The sequence below is a fragment of the Pseudophryne corroboree genome, chromosome 2 (genome assembly GCF_028390025.1).
Source record: "Pseudophryne corroboree isolate aPseCor3 chromosome 2, aPseCor3.hap2, whole genome shotgun sequence".
Lineage (NCBI taxonomy): Eukaryota > Metazoa > Chordata > Amphibia > Anura > Myobatrachidae > Pseudophryne > Pseudophryne corroboree.
Genome location: NC_086445.1, coordinates 686,809,333 through 686,836,932, shown reverse-complemented (window position 1 = coordinate 686,836,932; position 27,600 = coordinate 686,809,333). Strand labels below are relative to the sequence as shown.

Sequence of the window (27,600 nt, the reverse complement as noted above, 5' to 3'; positions counted from 1 at the left end):
ATGGCCTTCTTTGAAATCCAACATAAGGGTTATCAGAAAATTTGAAATTCTAGTTGTGGAATTTCCAGTTAATTTTGATGAACATCATCTTTTCCACATTTTGAGGAAGTAGCCTCCTATGTGGAACTGTTCATGTAAGTGCTGAAGTCTTCTGCATGCAGCTGCTGAATGTGTTCCAAACATTTATGAGCAGCAGACAGCATCTCCTGCATGCCACTGCCATTTCTTAAAAACTGTACCCCCAAGTTGACTGTATGAGCAAAACATACAATCCATCTTGCACCACTTTTCTTTTCTGCCATTGCTGTATGGCAATGTTTCATATATGTGATATAAACTTCCGTGTGTTTTTGCAGCTGCTCTGTCGCTTAGGGGGTAATTCAGATCTGATCGCTGCTATGCATTTTTGCACAGCGGGTGATCGGGTCCAAACTGTGCATGCACCACCACAATGCACAGGTGCGTCGGACAGCTAAAATGGGCTTCGCTATTCAGCGACGGGATGGTGTGAAAGATCCATTTGCATTGGTGTACACAAGGTGATTGACAGGAAGAGGCTGTTTGTGGGTGGCTACTGACCGTTTACAGGGAGTGTCTGGAAAAACGCAGGCATGTCCAAGCGTTTTGAGGGAGGGTGTCTGATGTCAGCTACGGCCCCGGTCAGCAGGATTCAATCGCATTGGAAGAGTTAGTCCTGGGCTGTGCAGAGACTGCGCAAACTTATTTTTAGCAGCTCTGCCAACACATAAGAACGCACCCTTGCACAGCGAAAATACACTCCCCCTGTAGGCGGGACTATCTGATCGCAGGACAGCAAAAAAAAACGCAGCCCAGCATCAGATCTGATTTACCCCCCTACTAACTAGCCAGATTACTGCAGCCTTTGGCAAATATTGCTGAAAACACATGAGCTGTGAGGTGGTCAAAATTTAATGAAAATTAATGTTATTGAGGTTAATACTGTAGGAACAAAAAAGGCCGAAATGATGCGATTGTAGCTGTTTTTTAAATTGATTTTTGAAAAAATACATACCGAAAGAGAATACATTAGCACAAATAAATATGTCAAAATAATTGTAATTAACATTAAATAACAAATATTAAATAGAAATATAAAACTTAGAAATTATCTGTTGTTAAGTGGACAGTGGATACATTTTGTAGGCCAATTAGAAATAAATATTTGAGAGTTTTATGGTTCCTATTGAGTCTCTGCCAGGGAAGTCCTTCTCTATCCAGCGAAACAAAATATTCAGGTCACTGACAGCCTTATGTGCAGCTGCTGATGTTTCCAACTGAGAAGAAATTAAAGGAATTAAGGTTATGTATTGTAGTTCACACAAATTGCATCACACAAAGTAGCAGCAGTTATGTCAGATATGAAAGTTTAACATACACATGCAAATAACAGTGTCGTTCCAGGTGAAATAGACCAGGATACTGGTAGAATACCAAGTAAATAAACCAATATTTAATTTTTTTAAACATTTTCTTCTGTAATAATTTTATATATATATATATATATATATATATATATATATTAGAGATAAGCGGGTTCAGTTCTCCGAGATCCGAACCCCCCCAAACTTCACCTATTTTACACGGTTCCGAGGCAGTCTTGGATCTTCCTGCCTTGCTCGGTTAACCCGAACGCGGCCGAACGTCATCATCCCGCTGTCGGATTCTCGCGAGATTCGTATTCTTCATAAAGAGCCGCGCGTCGCTGTCATTTTCACTCGTGCATTAGAGATTGAACGGAGAGGACGTGGCTGCGTTCTCTCCCTGAAAAGCTCCGTATCTGTGCTCAGTGTGCTGCAAATATCTGTGCTCAGTGTGCTGAAAATATCTACGTTCTCTGCCTGAAAACGCTCCATATCTGTCCTCAGTGTGCTGCAAATATCTGTGCTCAGTGTGCTGCATTGTGGGGACTGGGGACCACCAGTATATAATTATAGTAGTACAGTACAGTAGGCCATTGCTGTATCTTGCAGCTCTGTGTCAAGTATACTATCTCTGTGCTGCATTATTGTGAGCAGTATATAGTAGGACAGTGCAGCATTTTGGTGACCAGCAGTATACATATAGTACAGTACAGTAGGCCATTGCTGTATCTTGCAGCTCTGTGTCAAGTATACTATCTCTGTGCTGCATTATTGTGAGCAGTATATAGTAGGACAGTGCAGCATTTTGGTGACCAGTAGTATACATACTGGCATATAATTCCACACATTAAAAAATGGAGAACAAAAATGTAGAGGGTAAAATAGGGAAAGATCAAGATCCACTTCTACCTCGTGCTGAAGCTGCTGCCACTAGTCATGGCAGAGACGATGAAATGCCATTAACGCCATCTGCCAAGGCCGATGCCCAATGTCATAGTAGAGAGCATGTAAAATCCAAAAAACTAAAGTTCAGTAAAATGACCCATAAATCTAAATTGAAAGCGTCTGAGGAGAAGCGTAAACTTGCCAATATGCCATTTACGACACGGAGTGGCAAGGAACGGCTGAGGCCCTGGCCTATGTTCATGGCTAGTGGTTCAGCTTCACATGAGGATGGAAGCACTCATCCTCCCGCTAGAAAACTGAAATGAGTTAAGATGGCAAAAGCACAGCAAAGAACTGTGCGTTCTTCTAAATCACAAATCCCCAAGGAGAGTCCAATTGTGTCGGTTGCGATGCCTGACCTTCCCAACACTGGACGGGAAGAGGTGGCGCCTTCCACCATTTGCACGCTCCCTGCAAGTGCTGAAAGGAGCACCCACAGTCCAGTTCCTGATAGTCAAATTGAAGATGTCACTGTTGAAGTACACCAGGATGAGGATATGGGTGTTGCTGGCGCTGAGGAGGAAATTGACAAGGAGGATTCTGATGGTGAGGTGGTTTGTTTAAGTCAGGCACCCGGGGAGACACCTGTAGTCCGTGGGATGAATATGGCCATTGACATGCCTGGTCAAATTACAAAAAAAATCACCTCTTCGGTGTGGAATTATTTTAACAGAAATGCGGACAACAGGTGTCAAGCCGTGTGTTGCCTTTGTCAAGCCGTAATAAGTAGGGGTAAGGACGTTACCCACCTAGGAACATTTTCCCTTATACGTCACCTGGAGCGCATTCATCAGAAGTCATTGACAAGTTCAAAAACTTTGGGTGTCAGCCGAAGCAGTCCACTGACAACTAAATCCCTTCCTCTTGTACCCAAGCTCCTGCAAACCACACCACCAACTCCCTCAGTGTCAATTTCCTCCTTAGACAGGAACATCAATAGTCCTGCAGGCCATGTCACTGGCAAGTATGACGAGTCCTCTCCTAACTGGGATTCCTCCGATGGATCCTTGAGTGTAACGCCTACTTTTGCTGGCGCTGCTATTGTTGCTGCTGGGAGCCTATTGTCATCCCAGAGGGGAAGTCGGAAGACCAATTGTACTACTTCCAGTAAGCAATTGACTGTCGAACAGTCCTTTGCGAGGAAGATGAAATATCACAGCAGTCATCCTGCTGCAAAGCGGATAACTCAGGCCTTGGCTGCTGTGTTGGTGTTAAACGTGTGTCCGGTATCCACCATTAATTCACAGGGAATTAGAGAATTACTTGAGGTAGTGTGTCCCCGGTACCAAATACCATCTAGGTTCCACTTCTCTAGGCAGGCGATACCGAGAATGTACACAGACGTCAGAAAAAGAGTCACGAGTGTCCTAAAAAATGCAGTTGTACCCAATGTCCACTTAACCACGGATATGTGGACAAGTGGAGCAGGGCAGACTCAGGACTATATGACTGTGACAGCCCACTGGGTAGATGTATTGCCTCCCGCAGCAAGAACAGCAGCGGCGGCACCAGTAGCAGCATCTCGCAAACGCCAACTCGTTCCTAGGCAGGCTACGCTTTGTATCACCGCTTTCCATAAGAAGCACACAGCTCACAACCTCTTACGGAAACTGAGGAATATCAATTGGACTCTCCTGGGGATTTGTGACATCGGACAACGCCACCAATATTGTGCGTGCATTACATGTGGGCAAATTCCAGCACGTCCCATGTTTTGCACATACATTGAATTTGGTGGTGCAGAATTATTTAAAAAACGACAGGGGCGTGCAAGAGATGCTGTCGGTGGCCCGAAGAATTGCCTAGTTTCTGCTAACAAGAAGAAATTGCAATGCGTTTGCAATTTCTGCTTGTTCAATGGGGGGAGGCGGCGGTCAGCATGCTGGGTGCTAATTAGCAGATTTTGCAATCCTCACTGAATTAGGCCCTTAATCCACAATCTGAAGACTTTTCTATATAATAGCATTTTGTATTTTCTTTTAGTAATAAACTACTTGTATTTATAGACCATGAATAAACAGTATGTAATAGTTTATTAGTAAAAAAAAAAAACAATAAAAAAAATCAATAGATACCTTGTAAAACAATTTTTTAAAATCTTCAACCCTGTTTAGCGATTGATTTCCACAAGGACATCTCATGGTAGAATGCTGGATAAAACAAAATGGACAAAGAATTATTTGTATTTACAGTGGCAAATGCAGGATTTCTAGAAAGGGGTTTCCAAATGTTTGATTTTAGAGCGATTGTCTCCAGCCCATGAAGGGTGCTCAATTAGCATGTAACAAGCTATAGTCTGCCCCAAACAAACAGCAGTTTATGTAATACAGTACTTCAGACATATGCAGGCCCAATGATCATGGTATGCTACTTACCAGATTCTCTTTCTGGTGCAATGATTGGGCACTCAGATCCATAGACACACATACAGTACACACAGCAGATTGGTAGGAAAATCTACTGCCACTGGGCATGTGCAGCAGCTCCATTCTACCCTTTATACTGCATGAAGTGACTGCTGGCCAGGCTGTGGGGAACAGGGGTTTCTGGGCAAGTTGATACCACCCCCCACCCCTGCATTTGCCTATGATTTAGATTCATTAATCCACAGTATATGCATAATGCATTCCCTATTTACAGCAGGGAATGCATTATGCATATACTGTGGATTAATGAATATAAATTGGATTAATTAATCTATGACCTCAGCAAGAGCCCAAACGCCAAGCATTTTAGAAATCCAAGGTGGTGTATAAAATCCAGAATCATTTCCAATGTAGAATGTTCTGATGTTTCTTCACACAGCTAACATCTAGATGTCATATCACACAAGACGCCTGATGCAATGGAGATGCTCCAAAAGGTGTAGCATACAGTACCATCTTATTCGCAGCAAACCATAACTAAATGTGTACTAGGGATGCTTGGCTGCAACTTTAGCTGCACTGGAATTAGTTTTAAACAACATACAAAGTTGCAGATAAAGCACAACAGAACTTGGCACAAGAAAAAGCCACAGCCACTGCAGCGCAGCACCTCTCCACACCCAGATGTTCAAATGTCACGCATCAGTTTGATCAGTGCAAACTAGCAGAGTAGTTTTGTCAGTTCCAGTTGTTTTATTTATGTGGATAAGATGTATATTTTGAGTGAAAGTGTATGATTTTACATCTGTACAGTATTTTACCTTATACAGGTTGAGTATCCCATATCCACATATTCCGAAATACGGACTTTTTTGAGTGAGAATGAGATAGTGAAAACTTTGCTTTTTGATGGCTCAATGTACACAAACTTTGTTTAATACACAAAGTTATTAAAAATATTGTATTAAATGACCTTCAGGCTGTGTGTATAAGGTGTATATGGAACATAAATGAATTGTGTGAATGTACACACACTTTGTTTAATGCACAAAATTATAAAAAATATTGGCTAAAATTACCTTCAGGCTGTGTGTATAAGGTGTATATGAAACATAAATGCATTCTGTGCATAGACTTAGGTCCCATCACCATGATATCTCATTATGGTATGCAATTATTCCAAACTACGGAAAAATCCCATATCCAAAATACCTCTGGTCCCAAGCATTTTGGATAAGGGATACTCAACCTGTAATACAAAGGAGTTTGTTATTTATGGTAATATCATTGTGAATATACCTGATAAACTCCTGCACAGTCAAAACTTAGAACCAGTGCCCTTCACCAATAACAACCCCCTTTCCTGGAACACTTATTTGTTCATAGGTACCCTGCTGCCGCCTGGACTTTACACAAAGTAATAACAGTGCGGGAAGCACAGGCATCAAAATATAGACATCGCAATGTGCAGTGTCGGGCTGGGGCATGTAAGGCCCACCGGGGCAATGCAGTGGTAGGGGGCCATGCTAAGGGTGTTTCCAGAGGGGTTTGGCCTACCATTACGAAGTAATGGTCTGGGCCCTTTGTTAAATATATATAGTAAAAATAGCTGGTGTATGCATAATAAAGTACCAGGTTAATAACAGGAATGGATTGTAGAAAATACACCATAATCTTGTACAGTATTAGGCAAGGAGGTGGACTCTTGGGCAGTGGGGCCCACCGGGGGGAACCCCTGTGGGCCAGTCCGAGCCTGGGAATGTGACACTCAAAAACTCATATAGTGAGTAACACCAAGATTTTCAGGATGTCTCACATCAAGGAATAATCCAAAACCCTTACTGTTTATAATCCCAATCCACACAGACGGCTGTTTACAGCTAACTGATTTAGTAATACCAATTGAACTCCTAATTAGTGATTACCAAAATACTTTCCAACAGTTAACTTCGCTGCAAGCTAGTAACAAGCAAGAGTTCTATTTAGCTACCTATAATTAAGTAGCTACTAAAAATTAAGCAGCTAAAAAAAAGGTATGCAGTTATATTTTCACTAATATAATTCAGTAATAACTCCAGAATGATAATTCATTAAACATGAGTGCAACTGCAAAACTCAGTAATTTCTTTAGATATGCAGCAAACTGCAGGATAAGACACAGGGGGATGCAGTTAATTTACCTTCTGTCAGGATCCCGGCGGTCAGGAGACCAACGCCAGAATCCTGACAGTCGGTGAAATGCCGTCAGTTGGAATCCCAGCCAAAGCCCCAGGTTCCCACTCGGGTAGTGGTCCGTGCCACCACCCGACGGGGAATATAATATTGTGGCAAGTAAAGCTCGCCACCAGGCCTGCAGTCGCTGCTGGGATTCCAACGTGGGTCCCCTGACAGCCGAGATCTCGACTGCCATCATTACATACCAGACCTCACACAAGTACCATCCAGAGTAGTATATTAGCCAGATGTACATCTGCTAGCCAGGGACATGCAGTCAGGGGAGGCAGTGCCTCCCCTGTCATAAATGATTAAAATAATGAAAAGAAGATACTTATGACACATATTCTGTGTCAGAAGTATCTTCGTTATATTATTCTAATCATTTAATAGATTTAAATAGTTTAGAAGGCACTGATAACAGTGCCTCCCATTTAAAACAGGAATGGGGGATAATGTGGGGAGCGGGGCAAAGCACTGGGCTGTAAAAGCCCATTGAAAAAAGCGAAGAAAGCGGAACTAGTGTAAGTGCCTTGCTGACGGGGGACAGATGTGATTGGACAGCGGATCCAGTGCTGGATCCGCTGGTCCAATCACCTATACGCGGCAGCATCAGTGATCTCCGTGCTGCTGGTGGTGGGAGCCTGACCCCAGCAGCAGTAACAGGCGTGCTGTGACCTACTACGTTACCCTGCCGGGCAGAGCAGCCATGTGGTGATCTCTCCGCGGATGGAGCAGCAGTTGAGTCAGAGGCGATCTCCTCCTTTACCCTGCCGGGGGGCAGAGCCCAGTGTGTTGGGCAGCGCCCAGTGTGTTGGGCAGAGCACTCTCCCTTCCTCCTCTGCCCTCTCCCAGGCAGCAGCCTCCGCAGCAGGTGAGGGGGAGGAGGGTAGAGGTTGTAGAGTGAAGGATTTAATGTGGGCAGGGGGGCAGCTCACACACCCACATCAGAAACAATCATGGGTGACAGGGTTGCAGGGAGCTGCAGTGGTGGCTTCAAGGGGTTGGGGGGGGGACATCAAAGCACGTGCCCCAGAGAGCCCACTTTATCCACCCCCTGTCCTATAATCTGGCCCTGAGGACAGGGCATTACTTGGTGCCTCCCCAGCCATTGACCTCATTGCGCATCACTGCTGCTAGCAATAATATATAATAGATGTATCCAGATACTAAACAGATATTCAAACCAGAAATCTTTCCTAAACAGCTTGCAAACAGCTTGAACCAGAGACCAGGCAAGTCATGGGATCTGTGGGAAACTCAGCCAGAACAGAGCAAACCACACAGGTCCAAGAGCCAGCACCTGATTAAAACTGCTGGCAAACCAATGACAGTCGATCAAGCCAACACCCAGGCTGACAACAGCACAACAGGTGAACAATTCAGCAACCATTGCAATGAATCAGTCTAGACTTGACCAGCCAAGTACAGATATAACAATCATTTGTGTATTACAGAAGTAAGATAATATGACAAAAGCTGTTTTATATAGGACCCACAATTCCAAGGTTGTACTGTACAGCAGTGGTTCCCAAACTTCCTTGAATCATGGCTACCTAGAGTATCAGCTTTTTTTATTACGGCACTCCTATGATAAAAGTTTTTTATTGACTCTTTTTTGGGGGGAAATGTAATTAATTAATTTGTGCCTATCTGTCATCCTTAGGTTCAGTTATGTGGTGGTATACAGTTGTCATTTCAATTGTCCACATGTTTTATAATTGGCAGCCATTAGTACTGATTTTACCTGTCAGTATGACCATAAATAATTTGATTTGGTCTTGGACCACCAACCCATGACACCAATATTTATAATGGGTGCAGTGTGTGCGGTGCACAATGGCCCTCAGGGTCCAGGGGGGCCCACACCGAACAACCTGCACCCATTATTTTTAATACCCTCCAGAGACCCACGGCGCAGCAAAAGCGCTGCAGAAATCACAGGGAAAATAGTGTGGCGCCATTTTCCAGGTGTTTTGTGCATGCGCAGTAGAAAATCACTGGGAAAGTCACTGGGGAAAAGGGGGACTCTGCTGCCTAATGTGTAAAAAAGGGGACTCTGCCTGCTTAATGTGTAAAAAGGGGGACTGCTGCAGTAATGTGTAAAAAAGGGGGACTCTGCCTAATGTGTAAAAAAATGGGGGCTCTGTTGCTGTAATGTGTAAAAAAAATGGGGACTCTACTACTGTAATGTGTAAAAAAAGGGTGACTCTGCCTGCCTAATATGTACAAATGGGGACTCTGCTGCTCTAATGTGTAAATAGGGGGACTCTGCTGCTATGTGTAAAACAAGGGGACTCTGCCTGCCTAATGTGTAAAAAAAGGGGGGCTCTGTTGCTGTAATGTGTAAAAAAAAGGGACTCTGCTGCTGTAATGTGTAAAAAAGGGGACTTTGCCTGCTTAATGTGTAAAAAAGGGGGACTCTGCTGCCTAATGTGTAAAAAAAAGGGGGACACTGCTGCCTAATGTGTAAAAAAGGGACTCTGCCTGCCTAATGTGTAAAAATGGGGACTCTGCTGCTCTAATGTGTAAATAGGGGGACTCTGCTGCTGTTATGTGTAAAACAAGGGGACTCTGCCTGCCTAATGTGTAAAAAAAGGGGGGCTCTGTTGCTGTAATGTTAAAAAAAGGGGACTCTGCTGCTGTAATGTGTAAAAAAGGGGACTTTGCCTGCTTAATGTGTAAAAAAGGGGGACTCTGCGGCCTAATGTGTAAAAAAAGGGACTCTGCCTACCTAATGTGTAAAAAAGGGGACTCTGCTGGTATAATATGTAAAAAAGGGGAACTCTGCCTGTCTAATGTGTAAAAAAGGAGTCTCTGCTGCCATAATATGTAAAAAAGGGGGACTAAGCCTGCCATAATGTGTACAAAGGGGGACTTTGCTGTCGTAATGTGTAAAAAGTGGACTCTATCTGCCATAATGTGTAATAGGGAGGTCTGCCTGACCTAATGTGTAAAAGGTAGCTCTGCCTGCCGTAATATATAAACGGGAGCTCTGTGGCCATGCCCCTTTCCCATGAAGCCACACCCCTATATTTTTGGCGCGTGCTCCTACGGCTCGCACTGACCCTGTTTTGTATATGGGGTGGGGGTGCTGATGCTATTTCTTGCACACAGCGTTAAAATGTCTAGTTACGGCACTGACACCAGGGTGCCTAGGAACATAGTTTGGGTACCACTGCTGTACAGTAAATAGAGATTACATTTTCATTATAATACATATAATTCAGAATAAATATTAAAATGCATGAATTTATTAATAAATGTGAAAGGTAATTAATTCGGAAATCGATGTGGAGTCTATACTGAATGACTTGTTTAAACTTGAAACCGGGGCGTCTAAACGGAGAATGAGGTTCAATATAGAAAAATGCAAAGTTATGCATTTTATGACAAAAAACAAACAAACGTGCATCCTACACATTAAACAGGGAAAATATAGGGGTAGCAGTAGTGGAAAAAGATTTGGGGGTGCTCATAGATAATAGGCTTAATAACAGTACACAATTACAAAATGAAGCAAAGAAGGCAAGTAAGGTGCTTGCGTGCATGAAACGGGGTATTGAGACAAGGGACGAAGATGTAATCCTGCCGCTATACAAATCATTGGTAGGTTCGCACCTGGAATATTGTGTTCAATTTTGGGCACCACATTATAAAAAAGATATCGGGGAACTCGAAAGAGTTCAAAGGCGAGCTACTTAATTGATTAAAGGGTTAGAGACACTGGAGTACGAGGAAAGGCTTACTAGGTTAAATATGTATACACTAGAAAAGAGGCGTCTAAGAGGAGACATTATTAATATCTTCAAATATGTAAAGGGTCATTACAATTACATTAGCAGGGGATTTGTTTATTAAAATAACTCTGTATAGGACACGTGGGCACTCGCTGAGGCTAGAGGAGAGAAAATTCCGTACACAACGTAGGAAAGGGGTCTTCACAGTAAGAGCAATAAAGATTTGGAACTCCCTGCCAGAGAAGGTAATAATGGCGGACTCTGTAAATTAGTGCCGTAACTAGCTATGTGCGCTGTGTGCCTTGCACACAGCGCAGTATGAGCTGGGGCGCATCCAGCCACCAGCAAAATATATATACATGTAAGTGATCTCCGCCGCCTTTCAGCAATTCAGCAGCGCGGAAAGCTGCGAGCAGTAACACCCCCCCCCCCCTCCACCTCATGGTGACATTCAGCCGCGCGATCGTCTCCGCCTCCTCCCCGCTCCCCTACCAAGCTGGAGCTTACTGTGCAGCAGTGCGGAATCCACCCCTCAGCTCATGTTAACACTGTGCCCCCCACCCGCAGCAGCGCCGGACTACTCTGTACAGAACAGAGGTGTCGGAACGGGAGGAGCAGCTCACCCCCCACCCCAAATATGAGAGGCGCCACCACCGACTTGCAGGAGAAGCGAATCGCGGCGCTATGGGACACTGGAGGGAGCGGCAGCGGGCACAGGACAGTGCTGTCTGCTCTCTGCTGTGGAGAGGAGAGCAGGCAGCATGGCCGCCATCAAGGGGGTTCTATGGGTACAACTGTCCCGGGCCTGGCCACTCTGCCAGAGAGTGGAGGGCCCGGGCCGCTCTGCCTCATTCCGCCGGCCGCTCTTACTGCCATTGCCTCCCTGCCCTGCATTAAAGTGATGATCGGCCCCGTTCTCACGTCGGCGCTGCCCACCTCTCACCGCCTGCCGGGGGACTTTCACTGCTGAAGCAGTGAACAACCTGGAGGAAAAAAAGCCCTGCCGCCGGTACCGGTGTACAATAAAGTTAACTGTGCGGCGTGACGTCATGACATCATGCCGCCCCGCCTAGTGAAAATGAGAGGAACCGCCAGCGCCGGCCTGAGGACCAGCATGGGAAGGAAGAAGAAGATACTGACACTCACAAGAAGGGGGTTAAGTGAGTGGGCTGGTTCTTTGTGCAGGCTGTAACACCATTGCCTGCTCATTTAGTAATCATTACATGCTGATTTGTGTGCAGGGTTGTAACTGTCTTAAATATTGAGTGACTGTCTAAAAAACAAAACAAAAAAAAACATTGCTCGCAGTGTTCCACCCTTCCACCCTTACAAAATAATAATCTGGCATCAGAGGTAATTGGTTAGAGACCAGGATGCCACATATAAAATAGTTTCGGTTGTGTACAGATAAGGGTCATGGTCATGTGGGTGGAGGTGGGGATGGGGGGGCCCTGTCTGTTTTGACAGTCCCGGGCCCCACAATTTCTGATGACAGCCCTGGCAGGCAGCGCTGATGATGGAGAGTACACTGCTGCGATGCAGAGAGAATGGGGAGACAGGAAACAAGGAAGAGGCAGCAGGACAGCTCTGGAGACTGGTGAGTTAAGTGAGCGCAATGTAATGTAGCGTAATGTGTAAAATAGGGGACACTGTCTACCGTAATGTGTAAAAAGGGGGACCCTGTCTGCCGTAATGTGTAAAAAGGGGGACGCTGTCTGCCGTAATGTGTAAAAGGGGCTCTACCTGGTGTAGTGGTGCAACTGTGCAGCGTAATTTGATAATGGAGACTACTGTGCACCGTAGTATGAATTGGTATTATTTTGTGGCCACGACCCTTCCCCATGAAGCCACGCCTCTATATATTTTTTGCGTGCCTACGGCGCGCACTGCCCCTATCTTGCATGGCGGGGGGGGGGCGCCAATGCCATTTCTTGCACACAGCGCTAAAATGCCTAGTTACGGCACTGCTGTAAATGCATTTAAAAATGGATTGGACAAATTTCTAACTGAATAAAGTATCCAAGGCTATAGCATTTAACATATTGACAGTAATTATCTGGGAGTGATACGAATTATAGTTGTAAATAGAGATGAGCGGGTGCGGTTCCTCGAGATCCGAACCCCCCCCCCCCCCCCCCCACCCCGAACTTCACCCATTTTACACGGTTCTGAGGCAGCCTCGGATCTTCCCGCATTGCTCGGTTAACCAGACTGCGCCCGAATGTCATCATCCCGCTGTCGGATTCTCGCGAGATTCGTATTCTATATAAGGAGCCTCGCGTCGCCGCCATTTTCACTCGTGCTTTGGAGATTGAACGGAGAGGACGTGGCTGCGTGCTCTCCCTGAAAAGCTCCGTAATCTGTGCTCAGTGTGCTGCAAATATCTGTGCTCAGTGTGTTGCAAATATCTGTGCTCAGTGTGCTGATAATATCTATGTTCTCTGCCTGAAAACGCTCCATATCTGTGCTCAGTGTGCTTCAAATATCTGATCAGTGTGCTGCATTGTGGGGACTGAGAACCACCAGTATATAATAATTATAGTAGTACAGTACAGTAGGCCATTGCTGTATCTTGCAGCTCTGTGTCACTGCAAGTATCCATTCCATATCTGTGCTGCATTTTTGTGAGCAATATATATAGTATTACAGTGCAGCATTTTGGTGACCCAACAGTATATAGTTGTGTATAGTACAGAGGCGAAACTACCTCCAGTGCAACCAGTGCGTTGCACTGGGGCCCGCCTCTGTCCAGGGGCCCAAAGCATGTAATGAGTCAAACTGACTCATTACATGCCGCTGTGTGCTGCGGGCAACCGCTGCCCGCAGCGCACAGCTGCCCAGAGAGGAGAGGAGCAGCGGTACGGGGGAAGGAGGAGGAGGGAGGTGGAGGAGGGAGCCGCAGCAGCGCTTTGTTACTGGTGGAGGCGCTGCTGCTGCTGCCCCTCTGCTTCACTATAGGCTGTCTTCCGAGAACAGCCTATAGTGAAGCAGAGGGGCAGCAGCGCCTCCACCAATAACACAGTGCTGCTGCGGCTCCCTCCTCCACCTCCCTCCTCCTCCTTTTCTACTGCCTGGGAATCGTCAAGCTGCACCGAGGAGCCTGAGCCAGCGGAGAGGGTAAGAGGGATAATTCTTCTTTCTGTCTGTCTCTTTCTTTCTTTCTTTCTTTCTTTCTTTCTTTCTTTCTTTCTTTCTTTCTTTCTGTCTTGGGACTGCCTGCCGCAATGTGTAAAAATGGGGAATCTGCCTGCCGCAATGTGTAAAAATGGGGAATCTGCCTGCCGCAATGTGTAAAAATGGGGAATCTGCCTGCCGCAATGTGTAAAAATGGGGAATCTGCCTGCCGCTATGTGTAAAAATGGGGAATCTGCCTGCCGCAATGTGTAAAAATGGGGAATCTGCCTGCCGCTATGTGTTAAAATGGGGAATCTGCCTGCCGCTATGTGTAAAAATGGGGAATCTGCCTGCCGCAATGTGTAAAAAGGGGGAATCTGCCTGCCGCAATGTGTAAAAAGGGGGAATCTGCCTGCCGCAATATGTAAAAATGGGGAATCTGCCTGCCGCAATGTGTAAAAATGGGGAATCTGCCTGCCGCAATGTGTAAAAAGGGGGAATCTGCCTGCCGCAATGTGTAAAAATGGGGAACCTGCCTGCCGTAATGTGTAAAAAGGGGACGCTGTCTGCCGTTATGTGTAAAAAGTGTACGCTGTCTGCCGTTATGTGTAAAAAGTGTACGCTGTCTGCCGCTATGTGTAACAAGGGCACGCTGTCTGCCGTTATGTGTAAAAAGGGGACGCTGTCTGCCGTTATGTGTAAAAAGAGGAATCTGTCCGCTGTAAGGTGTAAAAGGGTCTCTACCTGGTGTAGTGGTGCTACTGTGCAGCGTAATTTGAATAATGGAGACTACTGTGCACCATTTTATGAATTGGTTTTATTTTGTGGCCACACCCCTTCCCCACAAAGCCACGCCACTATGTATTTTTGCGCACGCCTACGGCGTGCACTGCCACTGTTTTGCATGCAGTGGTGGGGCTCCGATGCCGTTTCTTGCACACAGTGCTAAAATGTCTAGTTACGGCACTGTTGCTAGGTATCCATTTCTCTGGCCCTGAGCAGGTCCCCCTCACCAGATCCTCTCCAGGGGTGAGGGGGTGGACTTGGATGGGATGGGGGGGGGGGGCAAAGCATTTTGTCGCACCTGGGCCCACTGCTCGCTAGTTCCGCCACTGGTACAGTAGGTCATTGCTGTATCTTGCAGCTCTGTGTCACTGCACGTATCCATTCCATATCTGTGCGGCATTTTTGTGAGCAGTATATATAGTATTACAGTGCAGCATTTTGGTGACCCAACAGTATATAGTTGTGTACAGTAGGCCATTGCTGTATCTTGCAGCTCTGTGTCACTGCAAGTATCCATTCCATATCTGTGCTGCATTTTTGTGAGCAGTATATATAGTATTACAGTGCAGCATTTTGGTGACCAACAGTATACATATATAGTACAGTACAGTAGGCCATTGCTATTGATATATTACTGGCATATAATTCCACACATTAAAAAATGGAGAACAAAAATGTGGAGGGTGAAATAGGGAAAGATCAAGATACACTTCCACCTCGTGCTGAAGCTGCTGCCACTAGTCATGGCAGAGATGATGAAATGCCATCAACGTAGTCTGCCAAGGCCGATGCCCAATGTAGGGAGCATGTGAAATACAAAAAACAAAAGTTCAGTAAAATGACCCAAAAATCTAAATTAAAAGCGTATGAGGAGAAGCGTAAACTTGCCAATGTGCCATTTATGACACGGAGTGGCAAGGAACGGCTGAGGCCCTGGCCTATGTTCATTGCTAGTGGTTCAGCTTCACATGTGGATGGAAGCACTCATCCTCCCGCTAGAAAAATGAAAAGATGGCAAAAGCACAGCAAAGAACTGTGCGTTCTTCTAAATCACAAATCCCCAAGGAGAGTCCAATTGTGTCGGTTGCGATGCCTGACCTTCCCAACACTGGACGGGAAGAGGTGGCGCCTTCCATCATTTCCACGCCCCTTGCAAGTGCTGAAAGGAGCACCCGCAGTCCAGTTCCTGATAGTCAAATTGAAGATGTCACTGTTGAAGTACACCAGGATGAGGATATGGGTGTTGCTGGCGCTGAGGAGGAAATTGACAAGGAGGATTCTGATGGTGAGGTGGTTTGTTTAAGTCAGGCACCCGGGGAGACACCTGTTGTCCGTGGGACGAATATGGCCATTGACATGCCTGGTCAAATTACAAAAAAAAATCACCTCTTCGGTGTGGAATTATTTTAACAGAAATGCGGACAACAGGTGTCAAGCCGTGTGTTGCCTTTGTCAAGCTGTAATAAGTAGGGGTAAGGACGTTAACCACCTAGGAACATCCTCCCTTATACGTCACCTGGACCGCATTCATCAGAAGTCATTGACAATTTCAAAAACTTTGGGTGACAGCGGAAGCAGTCCACTGACAACTAAATCCCTTCCTCTTGTAACCAAGCTCCTGCAAACCACACCACCAACTCCCTCAGTGTCAATTTCCTCATTAGACAGGAAAACCAATAGTCCTGCAGGCCATGTCACTGGCAAGTCTGACGAGTCCTCTCCTAACTGGGATTCCTCCGATGCATCCTTGAGTGTAACGCCTACTGCTGCTGGCGCTGCTGTTGTTGCTGCTGGGAGTCGATCGTCATCCCAGATGGGATGTCGGAAGACTACTTGTACTACTTCCAGTAAGCAATTGACTGTCCAACAGTCCTTTGCGAGGAAGATGAAATATCACAGCAGTCATCCTGCTGCAAAGCGGATAACTCAGGTCTTGGCAGCTGCGTTGGTGTTAAACGTGTGTCCGGTATCCACCGTTAATTTACAGGGAATTAGAGAATTGTTTGAGGTACTGTTTTTCCGGTACCAAATACCATCTAGGTTCCATTTCTCTAGGCAGGCGATACCGAGAATGTACACAGACGTCAGAAAAAGAGTCACCAGTGTCCTAAGAAATGCAGTTGTACCCAATGTCCACTTAACCACGGACATGTGGACAAGTGGAGCAGGGCAGACTCAGGACTATATGACTGTGACAGCCCACTGGGTAGATGTATTGCCTACCGCAGCAAGAACAGCAGCGGCGGCACCAGTAGCAGCATCTTGCTAACGCCAAATCGTTCCTAGGCAGGCTAAGCTTTGTATCACCGCTTTCCAGAAGAGGCACACAGCTGACAATCTCTTACGGAAACTGAGGAACATCATCGCAGAATGGCTTACCCCAATTGGACTCTCCTGGGGATTTGTGACATCGGACAACGCCACCAATATTGTGCGTGCATTACATCTGGGCAAATTCCAGCACGTCCCATGTTTTGCACATACATTGAATTTGGTGGTGCAGAATTTAAAAAAAAACTACAGGGGCGTGCAAGAGAGGCTGTCGGTGGCCCGTAGAATTGCGGGCTACTTTCGGCATTCAGCCACCGCGTGCCGAAGACTGGAGCACCAGCAAACACTCCTGAACTTGCCCCGCCGTCAGCTGAAGCAAGAGGTGGTAACGAGGTGGAATTCAACCCTCTATATGCTTCAGGGGATGGAGGAGCAGCAAAAGGCCATTCAAGCCTATACATCTGCCTACGATATAGGCAAAGGAGGGGGAATGCACCTGACTCAAGCGCAGTGAAGAATGATTTCAACTTTGTGCAAGGTTCTGCAACCCTTTGAACTTGCCACACGTGAAGTCAGTTCAGACACTGCCAGCCTGAGTCAGGTCATTCCCCCCATCAGGCTTTTGCAGAAGAAGCTGGAGAGATTGAAGGAGGAGCTAAAACGGAGCAATTCCGCTAGGCATGTGGGACTTGTGGATGGAGCCCTTAATTCGCTTAACCAGGATTCACGGGTGGTCAATCTGTTGTAATCAGATCACTACATTTTGGCCACCGTGCTCGATCCTAGGTTTAAAGCCTACGTTGTATCTCTCTTTCCGGCAGACACAAGTGTGCAGTGGTGCAAAGACCTGCTGGTGAGTAAATTGTCAACTCAAGCGGAACGTGACCCGTCAACAGCTCCTCCACATCCTACCGCAACTGGGGCTGCGAGGAAAAGGCTAAGAATTCCGAGCCCTCCCGCTGGCGGTGATGCAGGGCAGTCTGGAGCGAGTGCTGACATCTGGTCCGGACTGAAGGACCTGCCAACGATTACTGACATGTCGTCTAGTGTCACTGCATATGATTCTGTCACCATTGAGAGAATGGTGGAGAATTATATGAGTGACCGCATCCAAGTATGCACGACAGACAGTCCGTACGTATACTGGCAGGAAAAAGAAGCAATTTGGAGGCCCTTGCACAAACTGGCTTTATTTTACCTAAGTTGCCCCCCCTCCAGTGTGTACTCCGAAAGTGTGTTTAGTGCAGCCGGTAACCTTGTCAGCGATCGGCGTAGGAGGTTACTTCCACTAAATGTGGAGAAGATGATGTTCATCAAAATGAATTATAAATTCCTTCAGGAAGACCTTTACCAGCAATTGCCTCCAGAAAGTACACAGGGACCTGTGATGGTGGATTCCAGTGGGGATGAATTAATACTCAGTGAGGAGAATGTACAAAGTGAAAGGGGTGAGGAATCGGATGATGAGGTTGAGGTTGATATCTTGCCTCTGTAGAGCCAGTTTGTGCAAGGAGAGATTGATTGCTTCTTTTTTGGTGGGGGCCCAAACCAACCAGTCATTTCAGCCACAGTCGTGTGGCAGACCCTGTCACTGAAATGATGGGTTTGTTAAAGTGTGCATGTCCTGTTTATACAACATAAGGGTGGGTGGGAGGGCCCAAGGACAATTCCATCTTGCACCTCTTTTTCTTTAATTTATCTTTGCATCATGTGATGTTTGGGGCCAGTTTTTTTAAGTGCCATCCTGTCTGACACTGCAGTGTCACTCCTAGATGGGCCAGGTGTTTGTGCCGGTCACTTGGGTCGCTTAGCTTAGTCATCCAGCGACCTTGGTGCAAATTTTAGGACTAAAAATAATATTGTGAGGTGTGAGGTGTTCAGAATAGACTGAAAATTATGGTTATTGAGGTTAATAATACTATGAGATAAAAATTACCCCCAAATTCTATGATTTAAGCTGTTTTTGATGTTTTTTTTTTTTTTTTTTAAACACCCGAATCCGACAAAAAATTTTCAGGGAGGTTTTGCCAAAACGCGTCCGAATCCAAAACACGGCCGCGGAACCGAATCCAAAACCAAAACACAAAACCCGAAAAATGTCTGGTGCACATCTCTAGTTGTAAATTGGTACTAAACCATTACTTCAGCAGTTACATTATAAGGTGCACAGCTTAATACAGAATACAGGTTGAACCCGATGGGCATTTTGCCTCTTTTCAACCTCATTAACTATGTTACCATGTTAACTATGTTAATAAGCACCATTTACCATATTATTTATGTATTGGTAACAGTTAGTGATGTGCACCGGACATTTTTCGGGTTTTGTGTTTTGGTTTTGGATTCGGTTCCGCGGCCGTGTTTTGGATTCGGACGCGTTTTGGCAAAACCTCCCTGAAAATTTTTTGTCGGATTCGGGTGTGTTTTGGATTCGGGTGTTTTTTTACAAAAAACCCTCAAAAACAGCTTAAATCATAGAATTCGGGGGTCATTTTGATCCCATAGTATTATTAACCTCAATAACCATAACTTACACTCATTTTCTGTCTATTCTGAACACCTCACAATATTATTTTTAGTCCTAAAATTTGCACCGAGGTCGCTGGATGGCTAAGCTAAGCGACACAAGTGGCCGACACAAACACCTGGCCCATCTAGGAGTGGCACTGCAGTGTCAGGCAGGATGGCACTTCAAAAAAATAGTCCCCAAACAGCACATGATGCAAAGAAAAAAAGAGGCGCACCAAGGTCGCTGTGTGACTAAGCTAAGCGACACAAGTGGCCGACACAAACACCTGGCCCATCTAGGAGTGGCACTGTAGTGTCAGGCAGGATGGCACTTCAAATAAATTGTCCCCAAACAGCACATGATGCAAAGAAAAATGAAAGGAAAAAGAGGTGCAAGATGGAATTGTCTTTGGGCCCTCCCACCCACCCTTATGTTGTATAAACAGGACATGCACACTTTAACGAACCCATCATTTCAGCGACAGTTTCTGCCACACGACTGTGACTGAAATGACTGGTTGGTTTGGTCCCCCACCAAAAAAAGAAGCAATCAATCTCTCCTTGCACAAACTGGATCTACATAGGCAAGATGTCCACCTCATCATCATCCTCCGATTCCTCACCCCTTTCACTGTGTACATCCCCCTCCTCACAGATTATTAATTCGTCCCCACTGGAATCCACCATCTCAGGTCCCTGTGTACTTTCTGGAGGCAATTGCTGCTGGTGAATGTCTCCACGGAGGAATTGATTATAATTCATTTTGATGAACATCATCTTCTCCACATTTTCTGGAAGTAACCTCGTACGCCGATTGCTGACAAGGTGAGCGGCTGCACTAAACACTCTTTCGGAGTACACACTGGAGGGAGGGCAACTTAGGTAGAATAAAGCCAGTTTGCGCAAGGGCCTCCAAATTGCCTCTTTTTCCTGCCAGTATACGTACGGACTGTCTGACGTGCCTACTTGGATGCGGTCACTCATATAATCCTCCACCATTCTTTCAATGGTGAGAGAATCATATGCAGTGACAGTAGACAACATGTCAGTAATCGTTGGCAGGTCCTTCAGTCCGGACCAGATGTCAGCACTCGCTCCAGACTGCCCTGCATCACCGCCAGCGGGTGGGCTCGGAATTCTTAGCCTTTTCCTCGCACCCCCAGTTGCGGGAGAATGTGAAGGAGGAGATGTTGACGGGTCACGTTCCGCTTGAGTTGACAATTTTCTCACCAGCAGGTCTTTGAACCTCTGCAGACTTGTGTCTGCCGGAAAGAGAGATACAACGTAGGTTTTAAATCTAGGATCGAGCACGGTGGCCAAAATGTAGTGCTCTGATTTCAACAGATTGACCACCCGTGAATCCTGGTTAAGCGAATTAAGGGCTCCATCCACAAGTCCCACATGCCTAGCGGAATCGCTCTGTTTTAGCTCCTCCTTCAATGTCTCCAGCTTCTTCTGCAAAAGCCTGATGGGGGGAATGACCTGACTCAGGCTGGCAGTGTCTGAATTGACTTCACGTGTGGCAAGTTCAAAGGTTTCCAGAACCTTGCACAACGTTGAAATCATTCTCCACTGCGCTTGAGTCAGGTGCATTCCCCCTCCTTTGCCTATATCGTGGGCAGATGTATAGGCTTGAATGGCCTTTTGCTGCTCCTCCATCCTCTGAAGCATATAGAGGGTTGAATTCCACCTCGTTACCACCTCTTGCTTCAGATGATGACAGGGCAGGTTCAGGAATGTTTGGTGGTGCTCCAGTCTTCGGCACGCGGTGGCTGAATGCCGAAAGTGGCCCGCAATTCTTCGGGCTACCGACAGCATCTCTTGCACGCCCCTTTCGTTTTTTAAATAATTCTGCACCACCAAATTCAATGTATGTGCAAAACATGGGACGTGCTGGAATTTGCCCAGATGTAATGCACGCACAATATTGCTGGCGTTGTCCGATGTCACAAATCCCCAGGAGAGTCCAATTGGGGTAAGCCATTCTGCGATGATGTTCCTCAGTTTCCGTAAGAGGTTGTCAGCTGTGTGCCTCTTCTGGAAAGCGGTGATACAAAGCGTAGCCTGCCTAGGAACTAGTTGGCGTTTGCGAGATGCTGCTACTGGTGCCACCGCTGCTGTTCTTGCTGCGGGAGGCAATACATCTACCCAGTGGGCTGTCACAGTCATATAGTCCTGAGTCTGCCCTGCTCCACTTGTCCACATGTCCGTGGTTAAGTGGACATTGGGTACAACTGCATTTTTTAGGACACTGGTGACTCTTTTTCTGAGGTCTGTGTACATTTTCGGTATCGCCTGCCTAGAGAAATGGAACCTAGATGGTATTTGGTACCGGGGACACAGTACCTCAATCAAGTCTCTAGTTGCCTCTGAATTAACGGTGGATACCGGAACCACGTTTCTCACCGCCCAGGCTGCCAAGGCCTGAGTAATCCGCTTTGCAGCAGGATGACGGCTGTGATATTTCATCTTCCTCGCAAAGGACTATTGGACAGTCAATTGCTTACTGGAAGTAGTACAAGTGGTCTTACGACTACCCCTCTGGGATGACAATCGACTCCCAGCAGCAACAACAGCAGCGCCAGCAGCAGTAGGCGTTACACTCAAGGATGCATCGGAGGAATCCCAGGCAGGAGAGGACTCGTCAGACTTGCCAGTGACATGGCCTGCAGGACGATTGGCTTTCCTGTGTAAGGAGGAAATTGACACTGAGGGAGTTGGTGGAGTGGTTTGCAGGAGCTTGGTTACAAGAGGAAGGGATTTAGTTGTCAGTGGACTGCTTCCGCTGTCACCCAAAGTTTTTGAACTTGTCACTGACTTCTGATGAATGCGGTCCAGGTGACGTATAAGGGAGGATGTTCCTAGGTGGTTAACGTCCTTACCCCTACTTATTACAGCTTGACAAAGGCAACACACGGCTTGACACTTGTTGTCCGCATTTGTGTTGAAATAATTCCACACCGAAGAGCTGATTTTTTTTGTATTTTGACCAGGCGTGTCAATGGCCATATTCGTCCCACGGACAACAGGTGGGACGAATGTCAATTTCCTCCCCAGCACCAGCAACACCTATATCCTCATCCTGGTGTACTTCAACAGTGACATCTTCAATTTGACTATCAGGAACTGGACAGAGGGTGCTCCTTCCAGCACTTGCAGGGGGCGTGCAAATGGTGGAAGGTGCAAGCTCTTCCTTTCCAGTGTTGGGAAGGTCAGGCATCGAAACCGACACAATTGGACTCTCCTTGGGGATTTGTGATTTAGAAGAACGCACAGTTCTATGCTGTGCTTTTGCCAGCTTAAGTCTTTTAATTTTTCTAGCGAGAGGATGAGTGCTTCCATCCTCATGTGAATCTGAACCACTAGCCATGAACATAGGCCAGGGCCTCAGCCGTTCCTTGCCACTCCGTGTCGTAAATGGCATATTGGCAAGTTTACGCTTCTCATCAGACGCTTTCAATTTTGATTTTTGGGTAATTTTACTGAACTTTTGTTTTTTGGATTTTACATGCTCTCTACTATGACATTGGGCATCGGCCTTGGCAGACGACGTTGATGGCATTTCATCGTCTCGGCCATGACTAGTGGCAGCAGCTTCAGCACGAGGTGGAAGTGGATCTTGATCTTTCCCTATTTTAACCTCCACATTTTTGTTCTCCATTTTTTAATGTGTGGAATTATATGCCAGTATCAATAGCAATGGCCTACTACTATATATACTGCGCACAACTGAAATGCACCACAGGTATGGATGGATAGTATACTTGACGACACAGAGGTAGGTACAGCAGTGGCCTACTGTACCGTAATGCTATATATTATATACTGTTGGTCAGCAAACTGTGCAAAACTGAAATGCACCACAGGTATGGATGGATAGTATACTTGACGACACAGAGGTAGGTACAGCAGTGGCCTACTGTACCGTAATGCTATATATTATATACTGGTGGTCAGCAAACTGTGCAAAACTGAAATGCACCACAGGTATGGATGAATAGTATACTTGACGACACAGAGGTAGGTACAGCAGTGGCCTACTGTACCGTAATGCTATTTATTATATACTGGTGGTCAGCAAACTGTGCAAAACTGAAATGCACCACAGGTATGGATGGATAGTATACTTGACGACACAGAGGTAGGTACAGTAGTGGCCTACTGTACCGTAATGCTATATATTATATACTGGTGGTCAGCAAACTGTGCAAAACTGAAATGCACCACAGGTATGGATGGATAGTATACTTGACGACACAGAGGTAGGTACAGCAGTGGCCTACTGTACCGTAATGCTATATATTATATACTGTTTGTCAGCAAACTGTGCAAAACTGAAATGCACCACAGGTATGGATGGATAGTATACTTGACGACACAGAGGTAGGTACAGCAGTGGCCTACTGTACCGTAATGCTATATATTATATACTGGTGGTCAGCAAACTGTGCAAAACTGAAATGCACCACAGGTATGGATGGATAGTATACTTGACGACACAGAGGTAGGTACAGCAGTGGCCTACTGTACCGTAATGCTATATATTATATACTGTTTGTCAGCAAACTGTGCAAAACTGAAATGCACCACAGGTATGGATGGATAGTATACTTGACGACACAGAGGTAGGTACAGCAGTGGCCTACTGTACCGTACTCCTATTTATTATATACTGGTGGTCAGCAAAATTATGCACTGTACTCCTACTATATACTACAATGCAGCACAGATACGGAGTGTTTTTCAGGCAGACAACGTATACTGGTGGTCACTGGTCAGCAAAACTCTGCACTGTACTCCTCTTATATAATACTGCTGCTCCCCAGTCCCCACAATTAAGCAGTGTGAGCACAGATATATGCAGCACACTGAGCACAGATAACGGATAAGGAGCGTTTTTTTCAGGCAGAGAATGGATAAAACTGGTGGTCACTGATCAGCAAAACTCTGCACTGTACTCCTCCTGTATTAATATTACAGCTGCTCCCCAGTCCCCACAATTAAGATATAAGCAAGCACGTCCTCTCCCTAACATTTCCAATGCACAAGTGAAAATGGCGGCGACGCGCGGCAGCTTATATAGAATCCGAATCTCGTGAGAATCCGACAGCGGGATGATGACGTTCGGGCGCGCTCGGGTTAACCGAGCCATACGGGAGAATCCGAGTATGCCTCGGACACGTGTAAAATGGGTGAAGTTCGGGGGGGTTCAGTTTCCGAGCAACCGAACCCGCTCATCACTAGTAACAGTATAATATTTGAAATTTTCTGAAAAGGATTTTTGTTTTCATTTAAGGCCTGAATCAGAGATGTACACAAATGCATTTTCAGCCAGGAATTTGTATGCAGTGACTGCACAAAAATATGCAAATGCTGCAGCTGTCTGGCTTTATAATAAGATGCCCACTAATGACTTTGGAAATCCCAGTGGCTGAATACAAAGATGCTGCATCGGTCACTGAACAGACAAATGTCGCACAGCATGGCTGCAGGAAGGAAGATGCTGGAAACATTGCAGTTGCATGTGGGATCACAGTCGTAACCTCAAACATTCCCACAAAACAGTCATGGCACTTTTGTGTTTTTGCCACCTTTCCCTGTTATCTCTCCCAAACAGTCCCTGACTGTCAATTACTTTGTGAATAAATACTCTCCGTGACCTCCATTGTAAGACCATCACAGCCAGTGTTGGACTGGAGCATGAAGTGCCCACTGGGGAAATTCAGTGGTATGGGGCCTATGTTTAGAGGCTTGGCCAACTATTAGTTCATGGTCTGGGCCTCTTTATAAATATTTATAGTAAATACTGCTAGTACATGTATGATAATGTACCAGATCAATAACAGCAATGCACTGTAGAAAACACACCATAGTCCTGTGCATTATAATGTACAGATGTGTCCTCGTGCATCTTGCCTCAACACACCATGCAGCGGGAGATGCCTGGAGTGAATGAGCTGACAGCTTCTGTGCAACTCTGTTAGTGTCAGCCGTCTTTTTTGCCGCTATGCAAATAGGACGCACAAGCAGCTTTTGCTGATCAAATTTATATGCGGCATGCCTATATTCTGTGTGTGACCCCGGCTGTATCTGCATACATAATGTTACACTACAGTGTTTTCCAGGAAACACTGTAGCGTAGTATTTCATATGCAGATCCAGCCAGAATCGCACACAAAATATAGGCATGATGCCACATATTCTTTAAATCAGCAAAAGCTGCTTATGTATCCTACTCACATTGGCCCTCATTCCGAGTTGATCGATAGCTGCTTTTGTTCGCAGCGCAGCGATTAGGCAAAAAACTGGCAGTTCTGCGCATGCGTATGCAGCACAATGCGCAAGCGCGTACTATTACAACGAACGATGTAGTTTCACACAAGGTCTTGCAACGCTTTTCAGTCGCACTGCTGACCGTAGAGTGATTGACAGGAAGTGGGTGTTTCTGGGTGTCAACTGACCGTTTTCAGGGAGTAAGTGAAAAAACGCAGGCGTGCCAGATAAAAACGCAGGCGTGACTGGTGAAACGCAGGCGTGGCTGGCCGAACGCAGGGCGTGTTTATGGTGTCAAAACAGGAACTAAATAGTCTGCAGTGATCGCAAGCTAGGAGTAGGTCTGGAGCTACTCCGAAGCTGCACAAAATTATTTTGTAGCCGCTGTGCGATCCTTTCGTTCGCACTTCTGTTAAGCTAAGATACACTCCCAGAGGGTGGCGGCTTAGCATTTGCACGGCTGCTAAAAGCAGCTAGCGAGTGAACACTCGGAGTGAGGGCCATTGTTGTGTGAATAAGTAGCATTTTAATGGAAAAAGACGCATGAAAAGATGCTCAGCGCTGCCGAACCACACCATGGCATGGTGTGACTAGAAGCATAGGCGTTTCTATAATGGGTGACTAGAAGGGCTGTTTAACATGCAGGGAGGCTAGATGTGAGTGGACACATCTGTAACATATGCATAATATATAATTCAAGTGTACAATCTGGAAGGGGGTGGCCCCTGTGGGCCAGTCTGACCCGGATCATGGAACATGCAGTGTGACTTAAACACATGTGCAGTCAGCCAATAATCACTCAACTACAAAAACAGGTTTGCTTACAACTATGACCCTTAGTTCAATCAATTAAATATACAAATGCACCATCCTTGGCTATTGAATATTTATGTAAATAAATACTTACACAGTGTTTAAGGTTTATCTTCATCCCAAGAAGTCCATTTGCTAAGTTATTTAAGTGTCTTTGCATCTTTCTCTCATTGAATATTATATTAGGGAAAACATTAGCCAAGTAGAAGTTTCCCAGCCTTAGAAGGAAACAGCATTTTTCTGACACCTGCAATTAGAAAACAGCAAAGAAAAATATTAGTTTCTCTAGTAGACCACAAATGTTACAGCTGGTCTAACTGTCAATCCCTTTGTAAATAAATCCTCACTGGCAGATGCTTATTACATACCTCCCAATTGTCCCGATTCCAGCGGGACAGTCCCACTATTCAGACACTGTCCCGCTGTCCCACCCGCGAGTCGCAGTGTCCCGCGGGCTGGAGAAGGGGCAGTTTGGGAGGCTTTGATCATCCGCTGCTTTGCTATGCAAAGCAGCTGGTGATTGCTGAATACATGCTGTCCGCACGCGTATGGCATGTATTCAATGCTTGGAGGTGAGCAGAGGGCTGCCCAGATGCTCCGGGAGCGCTGGGTACGCCCCCACAGTGAAGAAAACTGGGTCGGCGGTACAAGGCCACGCCCACCCAGTGGGAACCACGCCCCTCTCATCCTAGGCCGCGTCCCCTTTTTGGGACACCGCACCATGGTCCCGGTTAGCATGTTTAGAAATTTGGGAGGTATGCTATTGCATGCATGTGCAGTGGCAAGAAATTGGGTATTTGGATTATGGCTAGACCCTGTCTAGATAGACAGTCAATAGCAGTGGGGAATTTCCCATTAGCTGCCATTAGGTGCCTAAGGGTGGCACATGTGTTGTTACTGTCAGCCCAAAATGTACCAGTAACTGCAAATTATTTCCGCTCTACTGTACCATACACCATCATGAGTTGAGAGTGAATGGGTAGGACATGCACTGTAAGCTGTCCTTCTTAGTAAATATGTATATAAAATTAAAAATAAAATTAAATGTCATAGTTTATGGCTCTTTTTATTGTTCTATTAAATTGGCAATTATCAAATGGGATTAAAACAAATTAAAAAAATAATATAATTAGACAGAGAGGTGGCCGTTACTGTTGTGCCTAAGGGCGCCCTCACCACAAAATGTGC

At 45.9% G+C, this 27,600-nt stretch overlaps 1 long non-coding RNA gene across 1 annotated transcript; it reads right to left on the bottom strand.

The window, feature by feature from the left end:
• Window positions 1–1,135: 1,135 nt before the first annotated feature.
• LOC135051084 (uncharacterized) lies at window positions 1,136–26,648 on the bottom strand. Its single transcript, XR_010242026.1, has 3 exons — window positions 26,507–26,648; window positions 4,403–4,477; window positions 1,136–1,295 (listed from the first exon to the last, which is right to left on the bottom strand). It is a non-coding gene; the product is annotated as an uncharacterized LOC135051084 (long non-coding RNA).
• Between the last annotated feature and the right edge of the window lie 952 nt (window positions 26,649–27,600).